This window comes from Thamnophis sirtalis, unplaced genomic scaffold, assembly GCF_051295495.1.
Source record: "Thamnophis sirtalis isolate CommonGarterSnake01/CBP01778 unplaced genomic scaffold, rThaSir2_p1.2 scaffold_14, whole genome shotgun sequence".
In the NCBI taxonomy this organism is placed as follows: domain Eukaryota; kingdom Metazoa; phylum Chordata; class Lepidosauria; order Squamata; family Natricidae; genus Thamnophis; species Thamnophis sirtalis.
In genome coordinates, this window is record NW_028261394.1 from 12,896,363 (window position 1) to 12,909,842 (window position 13,480).

Below are 13,480 nucleotides of genomic sequence, written 5' to 3' on the forward strand. Positions count from 1 at the left end.
GCCAACAAAAGTGTGTCTAGTCAAGGCTATGGCTTTCCCACTTGCAATGGATGGCTGCGAAAGATGGATCATAAGGAAGGCTGAGTGTCAAAGAATGGAGGCCTTTGGGCTATGGTGCTGGAGAAGACTCCTGCGAGTCCCTTGGACTGCAAGGCCATCCAACCAGTCAGTCCTAGAGGAGATCAACCCTAACTGCTCCTTAGAAGGCCAGAAGAGGAAACTCAAGTACTCTGGCCACCTAAGGAGAAGGAAGGACTCCCTGGAGAAGAGCCTCATGCTGGGAAAGATTGAGGCAATGGTGAAATTCAATTTTTTTACTACCGGTCCTGTGGGCATGGCTTGGTGGGCGTGGTGTGGCTTGGTGGGCGTGGCAGAGGAAGAATACTGCAAAATCCCCATTCCCACCCCACTCAGGGGCCAGCCAGAGGTGGCATTTGCCGGTTCTCCGAACAACTCAAAATTTCCGCTACCAGTTCTCCAAAACCTGTCTGAAACTGCTGGATTTCACCCCTGCTTGCGGGCAAAAGTAGGGGACGACAGAGAACGAAGTGGCTGGATGGAGTCACTGAAGCAGTCGGCGTGAACTTAAATGGACTGCAGAGGATGGTAGAGGACAGGAAGGCCTGGAGGAACATTGTCCATGGGGTCGCAATGGGTCGGACACGACTTCGCAACTAACAACAACAACAGTTATGGCTCAGAAAGGTCTACACACCTAAAGCCTGTATTATTTAATAAACAGGATTAAGCAAAGCATGACTTAGCTGCCATGGGACAGATCGCTTCCAAGTTGATATTTCCCTGTAGTCTTTATTGTGAAGCACACTTGCTCTACCAATAAACCTGTGTTCCTCTATGATGCTGTCTCATTCCCCAAAGCCAGGGACCATCTTTGTATTTGGCAAAACAGTTCAAAGTATTCACGTGCACAGAACAAAGCGATGTTTCTTTTGTAACCACACGAGAGCCGCTGCCACCCAGCGAGTCCTGCTATGTCTTTCAATATCCAGAAAAATTAATATTTGCAGTGTATTAATATTAATACAATGCAGGCATATGGTTTGATGCTTTGGGGTATTTCAGGCATAAGATTGGATTCAAACTACCTACTTGGAAGATAAAGGGGAAAAGATGATCTCCAGATCAAAGAAGCACATCTGGGAAGAAAACAAAAAATGGAGGGGGAAACAGGGAGAGAGGGAGGAAAGGAAGGGAGGAGGGAAGGAGGGAGGGAGGAAGTAGGAAGATAGTGGGGGAAAGGAAGGGAGAGGAAGAGCAGGAAGGAAGGAAGGAAGGAAGGAAGAAAGGCAAAAAAGAAAGAAACAGTAGAAAGACAGAAAGAAGAAAAGAAAGAAGGAAGGAAGGAAGAAAGGTAAGAAAGAAAAGAGAAAGAGAAAGAAAGAAGGCAAGTAAACAAGTAGGGATAAAAGAAAGAAACACTAGAAACAGAAAGAAAGGAAGAAGGAAGAAAGGTAAGAAAGAAAGAAGGCAAGTAAGCAAGTAGGCAAGAAAGAAAGAAAGAAAGAAAGAAAGAAAGAAAGAAAGAAATGTTAGAAAGAGAGAAAGGAAGAAAGAAAGAGAAAGAAAGAAAAGAAAGAGAAAGAAAAAAGAAAGAAAGAAGGCAAGTAGGCAAGAACGAAAGAAAGAAATGCTAGAAAGAAAGAAAGAAAGAAATACTAGAAAGAATGAATGAAGGAAGGAAGGAAGGAAGAAAAGACAGAAAGAAAGAAAGAGGAAACAGAGAAAAAGAAAGAAAGAAAGAAAGAAAGAGGCAGCAGTGTATACAAGCAACCTAATCCTTGCTTTTCCCAATTCCATTCCAACAGGCAATCAGTACAGACCACCAAGTCCTATAAGCAGGTTCAATTGTCACCTGTCTGTGGTGCGATTCCTCTCCCTCTAGTGGAGTGTTCTCCTTCCCATTCTGTCCTCTACTTTTATATATTATGGGGGGGGGGGTGTCTCCCAGTCCCGCTATCATCTCTCTTACAGGGTTTATGGGCTGGGGGTGGGCAGTTGACCAGAACCACCTCACTGCAAACCTGGAAGAAGCTGGACCTGCAGAAGCATCTTTGAACAAAGCCTGACCTTCTCAGATGCCAAGCCAAAAAGTTGGCATTAGAAAGAGACCAGGTTCATATGATCATCTAACAGATTTTTAACAGATGAACAGGGTTGGAAGGGACCTTATAGGTCATCTAGTCCAACCCTGCTGCTCAAGCAGGAGACCCTACACCACTTCTGACAGATGGGAGTCCAATCTCTTCTTGAAAGCTTCTAGTGATGAAGCTCCCACAACTTCCAAAGGCAACTTCTGTTCCTTTGGTTGATTGTTCTCATTGTCAGAAAATTCTTCCTTATTTCCAGGTTGAATCTCTCCTTGTTCAGTTTCCATCCATTATTCCTTTGCATGCTTTGGAAAATAGCTTGACCCCCTCCTCTCAGGCTGGGGGGTCAAATACTACGCCCCTCAGACAGGGTCCGCAACTTGGGAGTCCTCCTGGACCCACAGCTGACTTTTGAACACCATTTGTCAGCTGTGACCAGGGGGGCATTTGCCCAGGTTCGCCTGGTGCACCAGTTGCGCCCCTACCTGAACCGGGAGGCTCTCACAACAGTCACTCGTGCCCTTGTGACCTCTAGGCTGGAGTACTGCAATGTGCTCTACATGGGGCTGCCCTTGAAGAGTATTCGGCGACTTCAGCTAGTCCAGAATGCGGCCGTGCGAGCGATCGTGGGTGCACCTTGTTTCACCCACATAACACCTATCCTCCGCGAGCTGCACTGGCTACCTGTCGATCTCCGGGTACGCTTCAAGGTGCTACTTGTCACCTACAAAGCCCTTCTGGAAGAAAACACACAGACAGCTGGAAAACACACAGACGGCTGGAAATGATGACAAAACAACACATACAGTAGATCTGAAACCTGAGAGATTCTTGTGATTCCAGGAAACTATAATAAAAGTAATATTTTACATATTCTAATAGCAGCCAGGATTTTATATGCACAGTACTGGAAAAATGTAGAAATCCTTACAGATGATAATATAATCAAAAAAATTCTGGAATGTACAGAAATGGATAAGTTAACTCTAAAAATCAAAGAAAATGAAGATTCAGAATATTTTTTGACATAGTGCTTTTCTACAAATGGTTAGCTGACAGGTACGGAGTTTAGATGAGTGGATTTACGTGAAATAGGGACCACATGAGAAAGAAAGAAGGATTAGTGAATATTTTGATGGTTATATCATTGATATCATCATGGAAGATACACTTTTCAATAACGATTGATATTATTGCATATATGTCTATATGTACATGATTATAATGGTTATGATGAAGTTTATATTTTAAAATGTTGGTCACCTAGAAAACACACTGTTTAATATAGAAATGGATGGTTATATAATTGATATCATAATGGAAGATAATAATTGATATTATCACATATATGTTTATGCCAGGGAAGGGGGATTGTATGGAGAGATGCTATGTAGTCATAACAACATTCTTTCTAGAAAGCCAAGGTCATCCTTTGTCTCTGCACCTCTGCACCTGACTGGAACTGGATGGGTGGAACTGCCAGCATGGCAGTGGGAGATTGGACCATGGGATGGACTTGTGGGTGTGGAGGCAAGATCTTGAACTTTCAACTGGGCGGGGAAAACCGGGAAGCTTTCAGATTCGGGTTTCCCCAGATGTGCCAAAGTGGCTCTCTTAATCAATTGGAACTTTGAGCAAAACTTTGCCTTGGACTCTGATTTAATTTTGGATGCTATTTGGAACCCTGACACTATGATGTTCATATTTTAACACTTTGGACACCTAGAAAACACAGTGTTCAATATAGAAATGGAAATGAAATTTGTGATATAAAACAATACACACACACACACACACACACACAAAAGAAAGAGACCATTGTGATGGTCCTACTCTGCTGCAGCCTTGCTTCATGAAGAGAACCCCCACATTCTTAGCTAGAGAAAGTGCCAGCCTTCAGAAGTGCTTGGATCTACGTGAAGACACCTGATGTGGCGGTGCCACTGGAGCCAAAGATAGCATGCGCTCTAGCCAGCCTCTGGCCATAACATCCCCTTTATGTGGACTGCAGAAGGCATGATTGCAAAGCCCAGCAAGAGGAATTATGGTCTTGTCATCTGCACCTCCATAACTGCCTGGTTTGGCTCTGCAACCCAACAAGACAGAAAATGGACTTCAGAGGATAATCAGAACTGCAGGAAAAACAATGGATACCAACCCGCCTTCCATTGAGGACCTGGACACTGCAGGAGTCAAAAAGAGGGCTGGGAAAATATCTACAGACCCCTCGCATCCTGGACATAAATTGTTTCAACTCCTACCCCCAAATGACGCTATAGGGCACTGCGCACCAGAACAACTATGCACAAGGACAGTTTTTTCCCCAATGTCATCACTCTGCTAAACAACTAATCCTCACAAGACTGTCAAGCTATTTACTAAGTCTGCATTACTATTAGTCTTCTCATCGTTCCTATCACCCATCTCCTCCCACTTATGACTGTATGATTAACTTTGTTGCTTGTATCCTTAGGATTTATATTGATTGTTTCTCTAGTCGGATTTGATTGTTTATTTGTACCCTGTGACTATCGTTAAGTGTTGTGCCTTATGATTCGTGATGAATGTATCTTTTCTTTTGTGTACACTGAGAGCATCTGCACCAAAGACAAACTCCTTGGGGGTCCAATCACACTGGGCCAATAAAGAATTCGATGTCAAGATGCTGCTCAAAATTTTGAAAGACTTCTCTCCCGTAGATATGGGCGAGGGAAGGGGGAGCAAAATAAGGATGCTACAGGGAACCTTTGTGGAAACCCAACGATTTAAAATGAGGGAAAAAAAAGAGAGAACAGCTTTCTCTCTGTCAGGATTAGTCAGAAAAAGGAACAGCCAGGAAACCGTACATTTGCTTGCTAAGGCAACATAATGCAGCAAGGGGGTATAGCTCAGTGGTAGAGCATTTGACTGCAGATCAAGAGGTCCCTGGTTCAAATCCAGGTGCCCCCTCATTTTGAGTTTTTTTCTCTCTCTTTGAAATAAAATTACAGCGAGGGGAAGCTTTCTTGGATAATAAGAGACACTGTTTTTCCCCAAAGAAATCAAAGAGACGGAAGATTAGAAAAAAAGTAGATTAGCTGCCAGGCTAAAGAGATTTGTATAACATCCAAGAGGGCCGAGAGATGATAAGGTTGTAATTATCTGTTGACTGAGAAGGTTGGAAGTCATTATAGATCATTGCTTTCCATTTTCTTTTTTCTTTTCGTGCACCTTTTTCCTTCCCTTCTCTTTCCTTTCCTTCTTTCTTTTCCTTTCCTTTCCTCTCTCCTTTCCTCTTTCTCCTTTCTCCTTTTTCCTTTCCTTTCCTTTCCTCTCTCCTTTCCTCTTTCTTCTTTCCTTTCTCCTTTTTCCTTTATTTCCTTTCCTGCAGAGGGAATGAAGATTTTGCAGTGTCCTTGCCCCAGGAGTGGGGAGAGAATGTGGATTTTGCAGTATCCTTACCTCAGGAGTGGGGAGGGAATGGGGATTTTGCAGTATCCTTACCTCAGGAGTGGGGAAGGAATGTGAATTTTGCAGTATCCTTACCTCAGGAGTGGGGAGGGAATGAAGATTTTGCAGTGTCCTTACCCCAGGAGTGGGGAAGGAATGGGGATTTTGCAGTGTCCTTCCGCTGCCACTCCCATCAAGACACGCCCACATAACCGATTTGAATCCCACTAATGCCACAACTGAATATGTACGTACACACACACACACACACACACACACACACACACACACACACGTACAAACCATACCCACAGTCTGCAGAAATCTTTTCCCCTTCTTATTTATGGGTGGTGGTACATATAATAAAGCTTATTTTTGCCATTTTCGTCTTTTGTCTGCCAAACTTCACCAATTGTGATCAGAAGCAGACATTTACAAGCAACATTGAAACTGCCAGTGCAGAGGTGAACTCTGTCAATTGTGCTTCATTTGACTAACTAGGGTTAAACAAACCATGGTTTAGCACAATATGCAGATCCAGACACTGTATAGCAAAAACCCCACCTGTTTCCATCTGAAGCTCCTTCTAAGGATGGCATTCTCCTATGTCCTTCAGCCTTCCTTTTAACTTTGTGCTCTCTGCATTTGAAAAACTTCCTGTTTATGGCTAGATTACAACAGTTGTAATATATATATCAGTGTTTCTCAACCTTGGCAACTTGAAGATGTCTGGATTCGCTGGCTGGGGAATTCTGGGAGTTGAAGTCCAGACATCTTCAAGTTGCTAAGGTTGAGAAACACACACACACACACACACACACACACACACATATGATTTTTACAAGCCCTGGTAAGGCCCAATTATGGGAGGAAGCTAACTGCTTCCATCATCTGTCAATCGGCTCGTGACAAGAGTCCATCACGACAGAAACCCAATATTTTTACTGTTGCCTTTGTTATATTTGTTATTTATCAGCACAAATAAAAACACACACACACACACACACACACACACACACACACACACATATATATGTTTTATTTGTGCTGATAAATAAATAAAGGGAGACTAGTATATATATATATATTTGTGTGTGTGTGTGTGTGTGTTGTATTTGTGCTGATAAATAAAATAAATAAAAAAGGGAGACTAGTATAGATCTATTTCAAGCTATTTAGCTCTCATCAGCTAGCCATACCCTTACTGGGATTTGAACCTGTGCTGTATTACATATTAAGCAGTTGGGTTTCTGTCGTGATGGTCTCTTGTGACGAGCCGATAGACAGAGAATGGAAGCAGTAGACTTCCTCCCATATTTGGGCATACCAGGGGTTGTGACACTAAATACATACATACATACATACATACATACATACATACATACATACATACATACATACGGTACATACATACATACATACATACACACACACACACACACACACACACACACACACACACACAAACACATATATTTTAAAACAGAGAGTGAGGGGAAGCAAACCAATGGACAGCCTGTTTAGGCCTTAAGTTTGAGAATGTCTAATGTTTTCCCTACAGGTGGAAATAATCAGCATTATGCTGAAGTCCCAGCTGGTAATTTTTTGCCAATCAAACTTTTTAAAGCAACAGGAATCACTTTGCATGGTGCTTTCTTTTGGAGGGGTGGGGGTGGGAGTGCAATATCTGGAGTGGAAACCTTTCTCCTTAATATCCCAGAAGGAAGAACAAGAGTTGCCATGAACAAAGGCTCTAAGGAAGTTTTTAATTAATCTTAAGATTGCTGTTGTGTAGGTGATCTACCCAGGCTAAGTCATCAGCTAAAAATAGTCTCCTTCGAGTTGATTTTTGATTAGTGTTTGTCAAAGCTTGGCAACTTTTAAAACATGTGGGTTTCAACTCCTAGAATTCATCTTAATGAGCAATATTATCTTGATTTTATTGGCCAGCAATCACCATCCCGTGCTTTGGGGGCTGGGGTCCTGTGATATCTCCAGAGTAAGGTAGGAAGGCAGAGGTTAGAGTGAAGATCGAAACAAAAATTCCAGCATCCATTCCATTGGCTAAAGTTGAAGATTGGCTTTGGCCAAAGGGCTTCTTGGACATTTAACAACAGTGGTGGGACTCATCCCTGTGTGTGTGTGTGTGTGTGTGTGTGTGTGTGTGTGTGAGAGAGAGAGAGAGAGAGAGAGAGAGAGAGAGAGAGAGAGAGAGAGAGAGAGAGAGAGAGAGAGAGAGAGAGAGAGAGAGAGATGAGAGATATGAGGTGGACCAGTTCCTTTCGTGGTGTGGAGACCATAACTTGGCCCTTAACACCAATAAGAAGACCAAGGAGCTTATAGTGGACTATAGAAGGAATAAATCAGACGTCCAGCCCTTCCTTATCAATGGAGACTGAGTGGAGCAAGTGGCCAATTTTAAGTTTCTGGGGGTTAGAGGACCTGACCTGGGGCAACTCACATTGCAGCCCTGGTCAAAAGGGCCCAGCAGAAATGATACTTCTCAGGAAACGACAACTGAAGGAAAAACTGCTGGTGACCATCTACCACTGCACCATAGAGGGTATTTTAACTTACTGCCACTGTGTCTGATTTGCCAATTGCACAGGGGCAGATAGGAGAGCGCTCCAGAGGGTCAACGTCATTGCCCAGAGGATCACGGGTTGCCCCCTCCCGTCCTTGGAAGAACTTTATAGCTCCCGCTGCCTTAAGAAAGTTCAAAACATCCTTAAAGATCCATCTCATCCTGGGCTCCCCTTTTTTTGAACTATTACCATCTGGCAGGCGGTACAGGATAATAAAGACAAGAACAAACAGACTGAAAAACAGCTTCTATCCCAGGGCAGTGACTATATTGAATTCTATTGTATAGTGCAATATTAATGCAATATCAGGTTTTCAATTCAATTGCATAGAACGTGAAGGGTGTGTGTTTGTGTTTTTATTTTAATAGTTATGATGCAGTGGTGGGTTTCCATTTTTTTTTACTACCAGTTCGCATGAGCGCGACGCTTCTGCAAATCTGGGTGGGTGGGCGGAGCTTCCCACCACCACCACTACCGGTTCACCCAATCTGGGCCAAACCAGGAGCAACCCACCTCTGTCATAATGTACAATGAAGATTGGAATTGGAATTTATTGCACTTATATGCCGACCTTTTCCCCGGAGGGGACTCAGGGCGGCTCACAATCCAAGTCAGGGAAGGGGATACAGATAAGGGATAAAAAGACAAACAAAACAATACACAATTTAAAAGCACACAACAACCATACCATTCGAGGGGGGGGGGCAAAAGCTCTTTAGCCCCAGGCTTGTCGGAACACCCAAGTTTTAAGGGCTTTGCGGAAGGCCTGGAGGGTGGTGAGGGTTCGAATCTCCACGGGGAGCTCGTTCCAGAGGGTCGGAGCAGCCACAGAGAAGGCCCTCCTCCGGGTAGTCGCCAGCCGGCATTGGCCGGCGGATGGAATTCGGAGGAGGCCTAATCTGTGGGATTTGATCGGTCTATTGGAGGTAATTGGCAGCAGGCGGTCTCTCAAGTACCCAGGTCCAATACCATGAAGGGCTTTATAAGTGAAGATGATATTTAATGTTGTTGTACGAGGTGCAATGACAATAAAGTAAACTAACTAATTGTAAACCATATGAGAGAGCTTCCCAAGAAAAAGAAAAATGAAAAATAATATTTCTCACATGGCTAACACTACTGCAAAAAGAGCCTACTTAATGTAATGCTTCCCTGTCTGTGACAAGAATTCATCCTATAACTTTCAACTTTAATAAGATTTGTATGCCGCCCACTCCCTGGGGACTCTGGGAGGCTCACAACAAAAGTAAAACATAAAAATATTAAAAATACAGTTATTTAAAATAAGATATCATCCATTCAATCAAGTGGGACTGGATTTTAATCAACAGCCCCAGGCCTGCTGGAACAGCCAGGTCTTGGTCGCTTTACGGAAGGCCGGGAGAATGGTAAGGGTCCGGATCTCTGTGGGTAGCTCGTTCCATAAGGCCAGCGCAGCTACAGAGAAGGCCCTCCCTCGGGGAGCTGCCAGCCGGCATTGTCCGGACGACGGCATCCGGAGGAGGCCCAACCTGTGCGATCTTATTGGTCGTTGGGAGGTGAATGGCAGGCGTGACCCGTCAAAACCGCGCTCGACTAAGCCGCGCCCGATTAAACCGTGTCGCTGACGTCATCAACAGGGCGACAACAGCCAGCGCGGAGAAAGAAGGGCCCTTTAAATAGCGCTTTGAAAACAAGCCGATTCAACTTAAGGTAAGGGTTAGGTTTAGGGTTAGCTTTAGGGTTAGGTTAAGGGTTAGGGTTAGGGTTAGGGTTAGGGTTAGGTTAAGGGTTAGGGTTAGGTTTAGGGTTAGGTTAAGGGTTAGGATTAGGATTAGGTTAAGGGTTAGGTTTCGAGTTAGGTTTAGGGTTAGGTTTAGGGTTAGGTTAAGGGTTAGGGTTAGGGTTAGGGTTAGGGTTAGGGTTAGGTTTAGGGTTAGGTTAAGGGTTAGGTTTAGGGTTAGGTTTAGGATTAGGTTTAGGGGGTTAGGTTTAGGATTAGGTTTAGGGGGGTTAGGTTTAGGTTTAGGGGTTAATTTTAGGTTTAAGGTTTACAGCGTGCTTCTGTCTCCGCGCTGTTGTCGCCCTGTTGATGACATCAGCGACGCGGTTTAGTCGGGTGCGGTTTAGTCGAGCGCGGTTTTGTGGTGGAACTAATGGCAGGAGGCGGGCTCTCAGGTAGCCAGGTCCAATACCATGTAGGGCTTTAAAAGTAACGACTAGCACCTTGAAGCAGGTCCGGAGACGAATGGGGAGCCAGTGCAGCTCGCGGAGGATAGGTGTAACATGGGTGTATCTAGGTACACCCATTATCGCTCGCGCGGCTACATTCTGGACCAACTGCAGTCTTCGAACACTCTTCAGGGGCAGCCCCTATAACATATACATGTTCTCCCCTCCTTGGAAGAGCTTGATAGCTCCCGCTGCCTTAAGATAGTTCAAAACATCCTTAAAGACCCATCACATCCTGAGCATCTTTTTTTTTTCTCAGAGAGCACAGCTAAGAGGATCTGAGGTTAGGGTGCTGCTTGGTTTTCAATCGGGGGGATGCTTTCACAGGTCAGGAAGGCCAAAAGGCAGCAGAGAAGCTCCCTATGAAAAATGAAGAAGCGGTTAAAAGAAAAAAAAAAAGGAAGGCTGACCCCCCCCCCCCCCCTTTTCTGTTAAGTGGCTTCTTCCGTCTTAGTAGCACATGTCATTTGTCTCAGTTCAAACGAGCTGGCTCATCCACAATTTGTTCAATCTTCCTACATCAAAAGCTGCAGACACTCCATGTAGAGACTACGGCGATGGGGTTTGTACGACACACACACAGAAGCAGCAGCAGCAACAACAACCAAATGACCCACTTTGCATGAACTTCATGTCGCAAGTTTGTCACCGATTGATTTCCCCCCCCCAAACAACAGGCATCAGTGATTTACGCCTGTGGTTTAGCTTTTCATGTGAACCTCAGTGAGGCTGAACAACAAGCGTCTTCACTTTAGATCGGTTTCACTCCAGGGACACCCCCCCCCCCGCTTGTCTCTACGCTGCAGTGGAGAAGACCCTTCAATTCCAGTGTGGGATGTTAGCACCCACCCATCTCCTAGGAAAATGAGATATTTTAGGAAAGATGAAAAGGACAGAATATTTCCCCCAAAAAGGGAAGCAGAAACGCAGGGCTCCCACCACCTTTGTCAATGGGCCCTTAAGGTCTGAGCCAGGCTATTCTATATAACAGTGTTTCTCAACCTTGGCAACTTGAAGATGTCTGGACTTCAACTCCCAGAATTCCCCAGCCAGCATTCGCTGGCTGGGGAATTCTGGGAGTTGAAGTCCGGACATCTTCAAGTTGCCAAGGTTGAGAAACACTGCTATATAACAAAGATCTACCTCCTTCAGGCAGAGCCATCATAGGATTCCCAAAGGTGAGAAGAGGGAGGGAACCAGTAGAAGAGATTACTATATTTTTCGGAGTATAAGAACCATCTTTTTCCCTCAAAAAAGAGGCTGAAAATCTGGGTGTGTCTTATACATTGAATACAGCATTTTTTTGCCTCCAGAAACCCCACCCCCTTCACCATAATGGCTGTGCATAGCCTTTAGGAGGCTCCCAGTGTGCTCCTGGGGGCTGGGGAGGGCAGACATGAACAAAAAACGGCCTATTTTTTTTGCCAATTTTGCCCCCCCCCAGCCCCAGGAGCGCTCTATAAGCCCCCTAAAGGCTATGCATGAAATTTGTTTGTCAAAAATGGGCACGTTTTCACAAAACACGGGCCGTTTTTTGCTTGTTTATGGGGGAGCACCCCCCAGGAGCACTCTCCAAGCCTCCTAAAGGCTACTCATGGCCTTTTTTTGAAAAAAGGTCAAAAAGGGAAGTCTGCAGAGTGCAAAAACTTTTTTTTAAAATTTGCCTCTTCAAAACCTTGGTGCGTCTTATATTCTGGTGCGTCTTATACTCCGAAAAATACAATACCTTGCAGCATGGACATCTGTAAATGAGCCAACAAATGGCAAACGGCAGAGTCACTGCTGATAGTTCTGGCCTGGTCTTGCGTCTACCCTTGCAATCTTGTTTATTTTTTGAACGTAAAGATCTCTTTCTTCCAACTTCACAGGGGCCAGCAGCTCTGGAAGGCCTTCTCGGGATAGAGGTGGTTTCAGACTATTGGGCAGCCCTCTATTTTATAGCAATGTGTTGTAGGGAGTTAGCACCCACCAGCATATTTCCCCTAAAAAGGAGGTAGATCTTTGTTGTGTAGAATAGCCTGGCTCAGGCCTTAATGGTCCATTGACAAAGATGGTGTGTGTGTGAGTTTCTGCCTGGTCAATGGGCCATTAAGGCCTGAGCCAGGCTATTCTACACAACAAAGATCTACCTCCTTCAGGCAGAGCCATCATAGGAATCCCAAAGCCCTTTCATTACATTACATCACGCAGCAAGAGTCAACCAAGCTTGGGACTCAGGACAAGCTATAGAGTTGTCCCTGCATGACCCCATGGGAGTCTGACAACCAATCAGAATACAAGCTCAAATTCAAAAGCCCAGAGAGGGTATAAAACTCTCGGCATCTCTTCCCTTCCCCCCACCCTTCGCCCAACATCTTCAAGGCATGGAATCCCTGTCCACCATTAAAACCGCCTTCGCAAACAGCCGCCATGTTTCCTGTGTCTTTCTCCCCACTTGGAATGGAACCCAGAAGGACATTTCTTCCAACAGTGTCAAGTTCCAAAGACCTCGAAAGACACACTGAGGTTCTTCTAAGCAGTTCTGCTTAGGTTCAGCTGCCCGATTTGCAGAAATAGCGATGCAGAAAGATGAGAGACAAATTGTACGCCACAAAGTGGGAACATTATGAATCCATCCTGGACTTTGTTCCCAGTTCTCATTCGCTTTGGCAAAAGAGAAGTCGCTTTGGAAGTGGCTTCTCAGAAGAGGCTGGACCCAGCCTGGCCTTTGACAGAGAGATTCTTTACAGCAAAACCCCCGGGGTGATGATTTTTTTAAAAAATTTTTTTGCTTGAAGGAAGCGCTTGACTGAACCAAAGGACTATTTGGTGGGAGTTCGTCCTTCGCTTGTTTGAAATCCCGGTAGCTATGCAACCAGCAAGGTCATCTTGCCACTTGGGAGGCCTCCTCTCAGTGCCCTTAAAAGAGGCTTTTATGGTGTAGGTGTTGCATCTCCTCTCGAGATACGCGGCTTCGGAGATCGAGAGTCTCTGTTGGAATTTAGGCTTGCTAAGGGAGAAGATGAAAAAGAGGGGGTGGAGAGAGAAAAGGACTTCTCTCTGGCTGGTTAAGACTGAAATGGCTTCTTCTGGTTACCATATTTTTCCGAGTATAAGATGCACCTTTCCCCCCCTCCAAAAAGGTGAAAATCTGGGTGCATCTTATAC

General features: G+C 44.7%; 1 non-coding gene across 1 annotated transcript; it reads left to right on the forward strand.

Annotated features, from left to right (window-relative positions):
* The first annotated feature begins 4,985 nt into the window (after positions 1–4,985).
* Positions 4,986–5,057, forward strand: TRNAC-GCA (transfer RNA cysteine (anticodon GCA)). The gene has a single exon. It is a non-coding gene; the product is annotated as a tRNA-Cys (tRNA).
* Positions 5,058–13,480: the final 8,423 nt, after the last annotated feature.